Raw genomic sequence first — 12,583 nt, 5'->3', positions numbered from 1 at the left:
ATTGCTCTAAGTAGCGATGCAGGTATAACTAATGAAGTTTAGCATTTTAGATTAGGACACATAGGACAAGAACGTATGAATTGGTTGGCTATAGAGGGTCTATTAGGCACTCGGGCTAAGATTCATTTGTATATATGTAAGTATTATCTTGCTAGAAAAGTAACTAGAAAACTATTTAGTAAGACTATTAGAGTTGAATCACCATTATGATTCATTCATTCTGATATTTGTGGTCTAATGAATGTGAAAGCTAGACATGAATCTTCCTATTTCATTACATTTATTGACGATTTCTCTCATTTCAGTCATATATATTTGATATCTCATAAATCTGAAGCATTTGATTGCTTCATTCGTTATGTGAATGAAGTTGAGAATTAAATGGAACGTAAAGTTAAGACCTTACGCACTAACCATAGAGGGGAATATCTGTCTAATATGTTCAAGACAATATATAATGATAGAGAGATTATTAGACAACTGATAATCCCTGGAACTCCGTAGTAAAATGGAGTAGCTGCAAGAAGAAATATGATTCTTCTTGAAATTATTAGGTCTATGATGGCACAAGGCAATTTGCCCATCTCCTATTGGAGAGATACATTATTAACTGCGACCTATTTACTTAACAAAATATCTTCAAAGTTAGTTCCATCTACCTCATATAAATGTTGGACAGACAGAAAATTAAATTTGAATAAGCTGAGACCTTAGGGGTCAGCTGCTTATGTTCATGATAGTTCTCACAAGTATAGAAAACTGGAACCTAGGAGTAAGAAATGTATCTTTATTAGATATCACGAGACCTTCAAAGTTTATATTTTCATAGGTGAGCAACTAGATAAAATCATTTCTGAATTAAATTTAAGAGATGCGATTTTTCTCAAAACAAAGTTCCTAACCAGAGATGATGTTGATGAGAATATTCCTCTATTTAAGGAAGATAAGATATTATAAACAAGAGAGGTGTCAAAAGGAATGTCTTAATCTAATCATCCGAGTGGAAGTGATTTTCCAAGTCATGCGTTGATTTCTCAATAGCCCAATTTGTAGGATGTATACTAAAAGCCTAGCTTTTGGTATAAACATTTATCTAGAAATAAGAATCACATTGGTCAAATGTCTACATTTATGATAAATGTAGTTGCTCAATTAATTTATATTGCAGATAACATGTTGTGTGGTGTCACACACAGAAGATCATGTTATCGGTTCCTTATAAATTATAAATAGTAGCTCACGACCAAGATGGAAAGGAACAAACCATTGGAATGTCGTAGTGTAATTAGGTAGTAGTTTATCTTAACTATGTAATTACACTAGTACACTTAGAGTGTATTGAGTAGGACCATTAAAGGTCGTTTCTTTTATACTGACTTTATAAAGGAACAAAGACCTCAGTTATTATGGAAGTGTGTGCTCTTAATCCGAATATAATAACAAGCACATATATTTGATATTTATTTCTTTAATTTATCAATGGGTGAGATTTAGTTCGATAAATCAATAAGCCCGATAAGTTGGGAAATGATATCACTTATAGTGTGTGTTGTTGATTATAGAAGGAAACTGTGTCCTAGTGATCTAGGTTGAGAATGCCCCCAAGAGGAGCTCATAAGGATTATCATGTTAAACCCTGCAGGTGGACTTAGTCCGACATGACGATGAAGTTGAGTGGTACTACTCTTAGAGCTAGATATTAATTAAGTGAGTTGTCAGTAACTTACTTAATTAGTGGACATTTGTTATCTTAAACACAGGGAGACTAACACAATCATAATAAGAAGGAGCCCAAAAATGTAATTTGGGATTGGTGCGGTAGTTCAATAATAGTTCTCTAGTGGAATGAATTATTATTGATAAAATTAAGTTGTGTGTTCGGGGTGAACACGGGATGCTTAATTTTATCGGGAGACCAAAACCAATTCCTCCTCTCGGTCCCTATTGTAACATCTTAATTATAGAGTACTATATCCACCTTCTTACCCATCCCATAGGGGCCGACCAAGCTAGCTTGGAGACCAAGCTAAGGGCCGGCCAAAGTTTGGTTCATGGGTGCTTCAAGGTGGCCGACCCTAGCTTGGGTTCAAGCTTGGTGTGGCCGGCCCAAATTAAAATAAAAGGATTTTTATTTTTTTTAAATTTTTCTTATGTGGATAACATGATTTAAAAGAGAGTTTAAAAATTTAAATCTTTCCTTTTATAAGATTCTATAAAAGATTAAGAGAAGAGCTAAATCTCTTTCCTTGTTTGTAGATTAAAAGATTGATTTTAATTTTGGTAAAAACTTTCCTTTTTAACCATGTTCATGATTTAAAAGAAAGTTTAAAAATTAATAATTCTCTTTTATTAGTTTCTACAAAAGATTAAGAAAAGATTTGATATCTTTCCTTATTTGTAGATTGAAAGGAGATTTTAATTTTTAAGATAACTTTCCAGAAATTATCCACATGTTTAAAGAAAGATTTAATTTATAAAATTTTCTTTTATTAACCAATCATGAAGGGATAAAAATTATTGGAGAATTTTTTAAAATTTTCCAGAAACAAATTAGGAAGGTTTTAATTCTTGATTGAATTAAATTTCCTTTGTTTAATTGGTGTGGCCGGCCATTGTTATGGAGAAGAGAAAATTATTTTTAATTAAATAAATTTTCCTTTTCAATGGCAAAAGAATTAAGGAAGTTTTTTTATTAAATTTTCCTTAATTGCCAAGACCAAGGATTATAAAAGAGGGGGTAGAGGTGCCTTCATGAGATAATCTCTATTCTATTTTCTCCCTCTTTTTCTTCCTTGGTGTGGCCGGCCATCCTCTCCTCCTCTCTTCTCTTTGATGGCCGAACATCGTCCTTCTTGTGGAGATTCATATGGTGGCCGGATCAAGTTTATAGAAGAAGAAGAAGAAGGAGAGAAAGAAAGCTTTGTTTCTAGCATCCCTTGGAGCATGGTGGTGGTGGCCGAACCTCTTCATCCTATGAGAAGTTTTGATGGCCGAAACTTGCAAGGAAGAAGAAGGTGCTTGGTGGTTCTCATCTCGGAAGATCGTTGCCCACACAACGTCCGAGGTTAGAAGAGGAATACGGTAGAAGATCAAGAGGTCTTTCTAGAAGGTATAACTAGTATTTTTCCTTTCCGCATCATACTAGTTATTTTTGGAAATAATACCAAATACAAGAGGCATACGATTTTAGTGTTTCGAATTTGTTTTCGATGTAGTGTTCTTTTGTTTTTCTTTTCCTTGTGATTTGATTGTTCTTTTTGGTTGACCTAATGTTATTTTAGGAAATTAAATATTATTTTTCCTTAAAAGGTTTTGTCTAGTCGGTGGTGGTTGCTCCCATATCCAAGAAGGCCATGTGCCTCGCCACGTCAGTACTGGGAACTAATTATGGAAATTAATATTTAATGGAATTAATAACTTAGGTGATTTGGATCGAACGTGTTAAGTTCCGCAGGAGATCCAAGTCAAAACCTAAAAGAACAAATAAATTAAACTTTGGATCAAACGTGTTAAGTTCCGCAGGCGATCCAAGTTTAATTTAAAAGAACACATGGTAGCTAGGAAAAGGTTCAGACCTTTGTACAAAATTTTTGTACAGTGGAACCATTAGGCTTTTCGAGTAGCAACCAACACAATTTACGAAGAAGTATTCATAAAATCAAACCTAAGAAGAGGTTTGATATTGAGAATGAGGTATTGATGACACTCCTAGTTGATGATGATAAATCTCAATCTATTGAAGAAGCATTGTGATGTAGAGTTAGAGAAAAGTCGAAAGCTATAATGGTTGAAGAGATGGAGTCTATGAATAAGAATCATGTTTGAGACTTAGTTAATTTTCCTCAGGGACAAAAGGCTATTGGGAAAAAGTGGATTCTCAAGAAAAAGAGGAAATCTAATGGATCGATTAATAGATACAACACTCATTTGGTTGCAAAAAGATATACCCAAATGGAGAGTCTTGACTTTAAAGAGACATTTTCTTCTGTAATAAAATTTGTATCAATACGAGTTATGTTAGCCTTTGTGACACATTATGACTTAGAATTACATCAGATGGATGTAAAAATTACTTTCCTTAATGGTGAGATTGACGAGAAAATCTATATGATTCAGTCAGAAGGTTTCATTGCTAAAGGTCAAAAGGAGAAAGTATGCAGACTTAAAAAGTCTATATATATGGGCTAAAACAAGCATCAAAACAATGAGATATTGTTAAAGTGTATACTAAAAGCCTAGCTTTTTGCAAAAATTTATTTTGAAATAAAGAATCACATTGATCAAATGTCTACATTTATATGCTAAGTGTAGTTGTTCAATTAATTTATATTGTAGATAACATGGTGTGTGGTGTCACAAACAGAAGATCATGTTATCAGTTCCTTATAAATTATAAACAGTAGCTCACGACTAAGATGGATAGGAACAAACCATTAGAATAGTCGTAGTGTAATTTGGTATTAGTTTATCTTGACTATAAAATTACACTAGTACATTCTGAGTGTATTGAGCAGGATCATTTGAGGTAGTTTCCTTTTATACTGATTCTTTAAAAGAACAAGACCTCTATTATTATGGAAATATGTGCTCTTAATTATGATATAATAACAAGCACGTATACTTAATATTTATTTCTTTAATTTATCAGAGGGTGTGATTTAGTTCGATAAAACAATAGGCCCGATAAGTTGGGAAATGATATTATTTATATGGCATGTTGATTATAGAATGAAACCGTGTCCTAAGAATCTAGGTTGATGATGTCCCCTTGAGGAGCTCATAAGGATTGTTATGCAAACCCTGCAGGTGAACTTAGTCTGACATGACGATAAGGTTGAGTGGTACTACTCTTGGAGCTAGATATTAATTAAGTGAGTTGTCGGTAACTCATTTAATTAGTGGACATTCAATATCTTAAACACAGGGAGACTAACACACTCATGATAAGAAGGAGCCCAAAATGTAATTTGGGATTTGTGTTGTAGTTCAATAATAGCTCTTTAGTGGTATGAGTTATTATTGATGAACTTGAGTTGGGTGTTCGGGGCGAACATGGGAAGCTCAAGTTCATCGAGAGACCATAACCAATTCCTCCTCTCGGTCCCTATTGTAGCCTCTTATATATAGTCTTATATCCACCCAAAGCCTAACCTCTTAGCCCATGCTAGGGATCTACCCCTATCCTTGCTTGGAGCCCAAGCAAGGGGTCGGCCAAGCCAAGCTTGGAGCTAAGGCTAGGGCCGGCCAAGCCTTGCTTGGTACCCAAGCAAGGGGTCGGTCAAGTGTTAGGCTTCCGCAAGTGCACGGATTCATCGTCTGTAATAAAAATATCGATCCCACAGGGACTGGCTATAATCACTAGCAATCACTCACTTATGGTTAGCTAGACTACCAACGGTCTTGATCAGGCTAAGGGAAAAAAAAAAAAAGGTCGAGGGAGAGAGTCAAGAGTCGCAAGGTCGAAATATTACTTGGTGATGAGGAGTTCTAGGGGGTCGGTTTCGTCGTGGTAGTATTGATGTGTCTCGGTTTATCTTATTCTCGCTGTCCTTATTCCTACTATTGCCGGAAGCTAAGTGGGTATTCTCAAGAGCCAGATTAGGGGAATGCCTTAAGAAGTCCTGTCACGGTTTACCCCTGTCACTAGGGCACCTCGGCAAATCTTGATGACATAACTCTAACTGGTAAATTGAGAATGGTGAGCAGAGCTAAGCCGAGTCTCTCGCCCCCTTGGGGAGAATTTGCCTTCCTCTCGAGGAGCTATCCTAGATGTCCGTGAACGAGTTACCCCTGTCACTAGGGCCCCTGGGTGTACGATCTAGTGGTAATCCTCTACGAGGTTGACAAGTTCTTCACAATCAAAAGTAAACAATTAACAATTGAAACAAAGCATGAAGGTTCATCCAGCAAGTACAAACACAATTCGAGTCTTACATCAATCCGTACCACGACTACTCCCTAATCCCAGAACAAGGGGATATACTCCATGAATGCTAGAGAGATATCCGAAAACAAAGTATAGACAAACATACAATTCTCAGCAAGTAAGAAGGATGCTTATCAGGTGTCGAAGAGTGGCCTTCGGATCCAACTCTCAGCTTCTGGAGTCGATGTGGTGGCGGAAGTTCGCTGAACGGCGGTCCAAAGTGGCGTAGAATTGCTCCAAGATCCTTTCTTCCCTGACGGTTCGCCTTCCCCCTTGGCAAAAAGGGTTAAAGCCCTTTATAGCCTTAGGGTTTGGTCACGGCGGCACGACCATGTAAGGGTGGCACGGCCGTGCCCTTCTTCAGTTCGGTGTGTGGCTGTACGATCGTGCAGGGTTGCACGGGCGTGTATCTCTTGGGCTCTGTCTCCTGGGGCACGACCGTGCAGGGGTGCACGGTCGTGCAAGTCTCCTTCTCTGCCTGGGGTGGCACGACCGTGCAGGGTTGCACGGACGTGTGCTGACTAGTTGTTGTTGTGGTCGCACGACCGTGCAGGGTTGCACGGCTGTGTGCTCTTCCTCTCCTGTTTGGCCACACGACCGTGCAGGGTTGTACGACCGTGTCGTCTGGTTGGTTCCGGTGCGTCAATGCCCTCCGTTCAAGCTCCGAAAATCTTTCCTGTCAACATAAAACCAAATAAAGAGCAGATATCTGAACAAAACAATAGATATGATGAATACAAGATAAAAGATGGAATCATGTGAAGAATATATGTGCATAAGTCACGTGAATGTGCGCTAAAACATACGTAGAAGATCATAATATTAGCGCACATCACCAATTATGAAAAGGGAAGAGGGTTTTTATTAAAAATAAAATTTTGATAAAATATTTCCTTTTATGTTTTTATCCACATGGTTTTAAAAGAGAGTTTTAAATTTTAAAATCTTTCCTTTTATAGATTTTCTACAAAGGATTAAAAGAAAGATTGGAAATCTTTCTTTATTTGTAGTTATATATAATGTGAAAGGAAGATTTTAATTTTTTGACAAAACTTTTCTTTTTTGTAACCATGATATAAAAGGAGTTTTTTTTTAAGATCTTATCTTTTATAGATATCCATAAAATGATTTAAAAGAGAGAGATTTTAATTTATAAAACATTCCTTTTATAGCCAACCACAAAAGAGATTTATAAAAGAGAGATTTTAATTTTTGTTTAAAATCTTTCCTTGATTGTTTAAACATATGGTGGCCGGCCATAGAGAGGAATAAAAGAAAGTTTTATTTTTGTTATAAAACTTTTCTTTTTTAGATTCACCAAGGAATATAAAAGTGTTGGTGCGGGTAGCACTAACAGTCTAACCTAGGTTTTGATGAATGACAAATAGGTTAAGTTAGTTTTGTTGTTGTCTGACACTTTGATCAAGTGTGCACGAGAAGTCCAGACAGGTCGACGGGCTGACCGGATGTATGGCACGAAGCCCAGCTAGGTCGACGGGCTGACCGGATGGCTGGCGAGAAGTCCAAGCGAGTCGACGGGCTGACCGGACACTTGGCAAGAAGTCCAGCTAGGTCGACGGGCTGACTAGATAGCTGGCGAGAAGTTTAGACGGGTCGAAGGGCTGACGGGACGTCTGGCAGGTAAGTGAGGTAAGTCACTGGAGAGGAGTGACTGCGAGGACGCGTTTCCGGGAAGGGAACATTAGGCGTCGATCCGGCTTAGATCCATTTCGGATGTCTAAGTCGAGATCGTGACTAGATTCCGGTCTCGGAAAGACGGAATCTAAGTCATACTATTTGTGCTAATTCATACTATTATAAAATGTGCTAACAAACTATTTTGCAGGAAACATATTGCCTCGGACTAACTTTGTTTTGCAGGAAAAGGGAGTTTTCTGGAACAAGGTGGTCCGGGCGCCCGGAGGGGATCCGGGCGCCCGGAAGGCAAATTATATCCAGCCAAGTCGTCACCACGTGGAGCATCTCGGTTTGAGCAGCTACGTCACATTCCAGGCGCCCGGAAGGAATCCAGGCCCCCGGAGCAACATATAAAAGAAGCCCCAGGCAGGAGCTTCAGAAATATATCTGAGAACTCCTCTACTGCTCGTCCTGCTGCTCTACGTTCTTGCGACGCTAACAAGCTCCGACAAAGTGCTCCTTCGGGTTTTAGTTAATTTCCTTGTCGGTATTTTTTCACTAGCATTTCCTGTACTTATTTTGTAACTATATTCGAATTGATAGTGATTGCCCAACGAAAGTGGTCAAGGACCACGGGCCTTCGAGTAGGAGTCGTCACAGGCTCCGAACGAAGTAAAAACAACTGTGTTCATTTACTTTTCCGCTGCGTATTTTAACTCAACTTTTCGAATCGATATTCACGCCCCTCTATCGAACGATCACGGTCCTACAAAAAGAGGGGGAGATGGTGCCTTCATGAGACACACAACTTATTCTATTGTTCCTCTCCTCCATCCTTGGTGGCCGACCCTACCTCTTCTCTTTCTCTTCTTCATTGTGGCTGACGGCATCATCTCTTGTGGAGCTCTTGGTGGCCAGTAGCTTGGAGGTGAAGAAGTAGAGAAAGGAGGCATTGTTTTCTAGCATCCCTTGGAGCATTGTGGTGGTGGCCGAAACTTAGAAGCAAGGAAGGCTTTGGTGATTTTCTTCTTGGTAGATCGTCGCCCACACGACGTCTAAGAAAAAAAGAGGAATATAATAGAAAAAAATACCAAACACAAGAGGCTAACGATTCTAGGTTTCGAATTTATGATTCGAGTTTGTGTTTCTTTTTTTTTCGATCTTGTGATTCGATTGTTCTTAATGGTTAAACCTAGGGTTACTATAAGGAGATTAAATATTGAATTTCGTTGAAAGGCTTTGTCTAGGAAGTGGTGGATGATCCCATACCCAAGAAGGCCTAGTGCCTCGCCATGTTTAACCTAGAAGCCGATCTCTGAAATAAATATTTAATCAAATTTGTAACATAGGTGGATTTGGATTAATAATGTTAAGCATCATTTGCGATCCAAGTCTAAACCTCTAAGAACAGATAAGTTGAATTTGGAATCAATAATGTTAAGTTCTGTTTGCGATTACAAATTTAATTTCTAAATAACACAATAGGTTATTAGGAAAGGTTCAAGATTTGTACAATTTTTTTTTATAGGGGAACCAGTTAGATATTCCGAGTAGCAACCAACAGACATAAGATTTATGAAGTCGTTTTATCTTATGGGTTCGATATGATCAATGAGGATTATTGTGTTTTCCTAAAAAGGAAAAGGGAAAGTATGCCATTTTATCATTATATATTAATAATATGTTGATAGCTGGAAATGACATTGGTATGTGAATGAAGTCAAGAAGTGACTGTCATCATAATTTGATACAATGGATATGGGAGAAACTAAGTATATTTTAGGGGTGAAAATCATTAGAGATTGTCTTAAAAGACTTTTGGATCTGTCATAAGAGTCTTATATAAATAAGATGTTATATTATTTTAGCATATCTAATTATAACGTAGAACATACACCTATTATGAAATGTACTGTTTTGAGCAATAGTATGTGTCCAAAAACTCCAGAGGAAATAGCTAAGATGAATAAAAAATTATATGTCAGTGCTATTGGTAGTTTGATATACACTATGTTGTGTACATGTCCTGATATCAATTATATTGTTAGCTTAGTCAAACCCAAAACCGAGACACTGGAAAGTGGTAAAAAAGATAATCAGATATATAAAGGCAACAACATATTATTATCTCTGTTTCCAAGGATTATATATGAGTCTAAAAGGTTATTCAGATGCAGATTGGGTCGGAGACCTGGATGATAGAAAATCTACATCAGTCTATGCGTTCTTGCTGAATGGTGCCACCATCTCATGGAACAGTAAGAAACAAGCCTGTGTAGCTTTGTCAACTATATAAGCTGAATATGTGGCATGTTCAACGGCTATGCAAGAAGCAGTCTGGTTGAGAAGGTTTCTAAAGCATCTAAAGATTGTTGAGGATAATGAAAGTCTAGTAACTATCTACTGTGACAGTTAAGCTATAATAACTTTTTCTAAGGATCTCAAATATTACAGCAAAGACAAACATATAGCTATAAAATATAACTTTGTCAGAAATATTGTAGCTAAAAGAAACGTAATTTTTGAATATGCTCCTACACGTGCTATGCTTGCAGATCCTTTTACTAACCCAATGACTAGAGAGTCATTTAAAGGACATGTAAAATCCTTTAGACTTCATAGAATGTAATAAGATTATAATAACAATCAGATATTGTGATTTGATTGTGTTATTTACTATAATTTATTCAATGTATTTGTTATTTTTATTACATTCATATAAAATCTCGATAAGCTTATTAACATGTTGAGATTAGTTCACTCACATGGTCAATCATCTAATCTCTGTTTGTTAAGTACAAATAGAGGTAAAATCATTACTTATGTGATGGCTTGCGTAGCTGTGAATAGAAACATATCTATAAGTTATGGTCGCCTTGACAATTGTATCAAGTTGAGATCATTTATGTGGAACCGCCACATCAGCGGCCCCCCTAGAGCCGGTCCCACGGATATGGAGGGAGGTAAATGCAGGTACACAGGTGGAAAGTGCATGAAGAGACGTTAACCCCAGGCAGTGACACCCCGGGGATCGACCCCTGGACCTAGGGGTGTTCATTTGGTTCGGTTCGGATTATTTGGGTTATTCGGTTCGGGTTATTCGGATTTTATAATTTTCTAAATCCAACCAAGAACCAAACCGAATTAGCTATAAACCAAACCGAATTACCCGAAACTAATTCGGGTTATTCGGTTTGGGTACTAATTAACCCAATTTTCTTTTCATTTCAAATTTTCAATCTTCTTCAAATAAATAAACTCTTAATAATTTACATTTATAAATAAATAAGCTCCAAATTTGATAAAATAGTTTCATTCAATATAAGAAAAAAAAACTTACACATTCCAAAGATTCCAAAGATTATACTAAAAAAAATTAAAAAAAATATATATTAATTCCTTATTCGGGTTTCGGGCGGGTTATTCGGACGGGGAGTTAAATCCAAAACCAAACCATTAACCCAATTAACATTTCGGGTCAGTTCATTCAACCAACCCGAATTTCATTTAACCAAACCAAATAACCCGAATGTTATTTGGATCGGGCGGGTTAATGGATTGATCCGAATAATGAACACCCCTACCTGGACCTTTCAGCCACAGAACCATGCACTCCCCATCTGTGCTACGCCCTGGGGACAAGTTGAGATCATTTATGTGTTAATAATGATCGAAGTAAATGAACCCACCATTTATTGAAATTGTTGAACGCCGAATTGGAATTCATATGTTGAATTCAGGATTAAATATTAGATTTGTCTAGATCAAAATATGTACAATGTTAAATTTGAGGAAAACATACACTCTTTTTAATAAAGAAAATAACATCGTAACATGTGATTTATACCACATGTGCTATTGTAACAATAAAGGTAGAAGGAGAATGGAGTCATGTTTCTCTACTATGTGAGTCATTTGAGATTATAAGTTAATATCAGTTTTTGTCCTTAGTGACTATTTAGCTGTTTATTTGAAGTTTTAATCAGTGTCTATTACTTTAATACGTATCCTATGACTATGGATAATTCAGTCTATGGAGCATAATTAGTAAAACAACTGATTAGAATGAATATATTCTAATTAAAAAGAAAAATTAAATAGATTTACATCTTTTGATGTTATTCACTGGTCGACCCATTTCTGTTATGTATAAAAATGATTGTGAATATTGAATATGGAATATGCTTTTGACATAATAGTCATTATGAGGGATTAGAGATGTTTATATTGATATAAATGTAAATTATTTAATCTGGATAAATAGCAAGACATGAATATCTCCAAGATAATGGTTGTGTGCCACCGGAAAATTGGATACTTCTGGATAATGAATATGTACCACCAGGAGAGAGACTATGTGCCATTATGGGTGTGTCTCTTATTTATTTTAAAGAGCGGCTAAGTAAAGTGTAACAACTTTATTAGCATTAATCACTCAGAAAGCGGCTATATAAGGTGTAACAATCTTCTTAGCAACCATCACTCAGTGTGCTTGCTGTCACACGAATCATTTTCCCTAATGTATGAAATGGATGTTCTTGTCTAGTCTTTGTGACTTGATTATTTTATAGTCTTTTGTGACTTGATGACCTTTGGGGATTGATTTAGACAAGTGGAAGATGTTGGACGTGTGTTTGGATGTGTGCAGTTACTGCACATGTTGCCAAGTGAGTGACACACATATGAGAGAGTGGGCAAGTGGTGTTCACTCTTCTCCTTATAAGGCATCCAAGCAAATAAAAGGAAAAAAAAAGGGATTCATTCAGGGAAACAAGGGATTTAGTTTGTGGAATCATCGAAAAGCATTCGTCACTATAACCTTCTCGTAGACGGTAAGATGACTTCCTCCATCCAGCGTTTGTCTCCTTCTCAAATCTTACCTCAACTAGGTATGATTTATTATTTTGTACAGTAAATTTTTATTATAATTCTTTCAGATTATCCATAAGTCAATTTAAATTTAATTTTTTATTTAAAAAATAGAAAAATTTCAGAAAAGATCCAGAGGTCATCCTAAAT

Source organism: Zingiber officinale, chromosome 9A (genome assembly GCF_018446385.1).
Source record: "Zingiber officinale cultivar Zhangliang chromosome 9A, Zo_v1.1, whole genome shotgun sequence".
Classification (NCBI taxonomy): domain Eukaryota; kingdom Viridiplantae; phylum Streptophyta; class Magnoliopsida; order Zingiberales; family Zingiberaceae; genus Zingiber; species Zingiber officinale.
Note: the sequence above shows the minus strand (reverse complement) of the source record.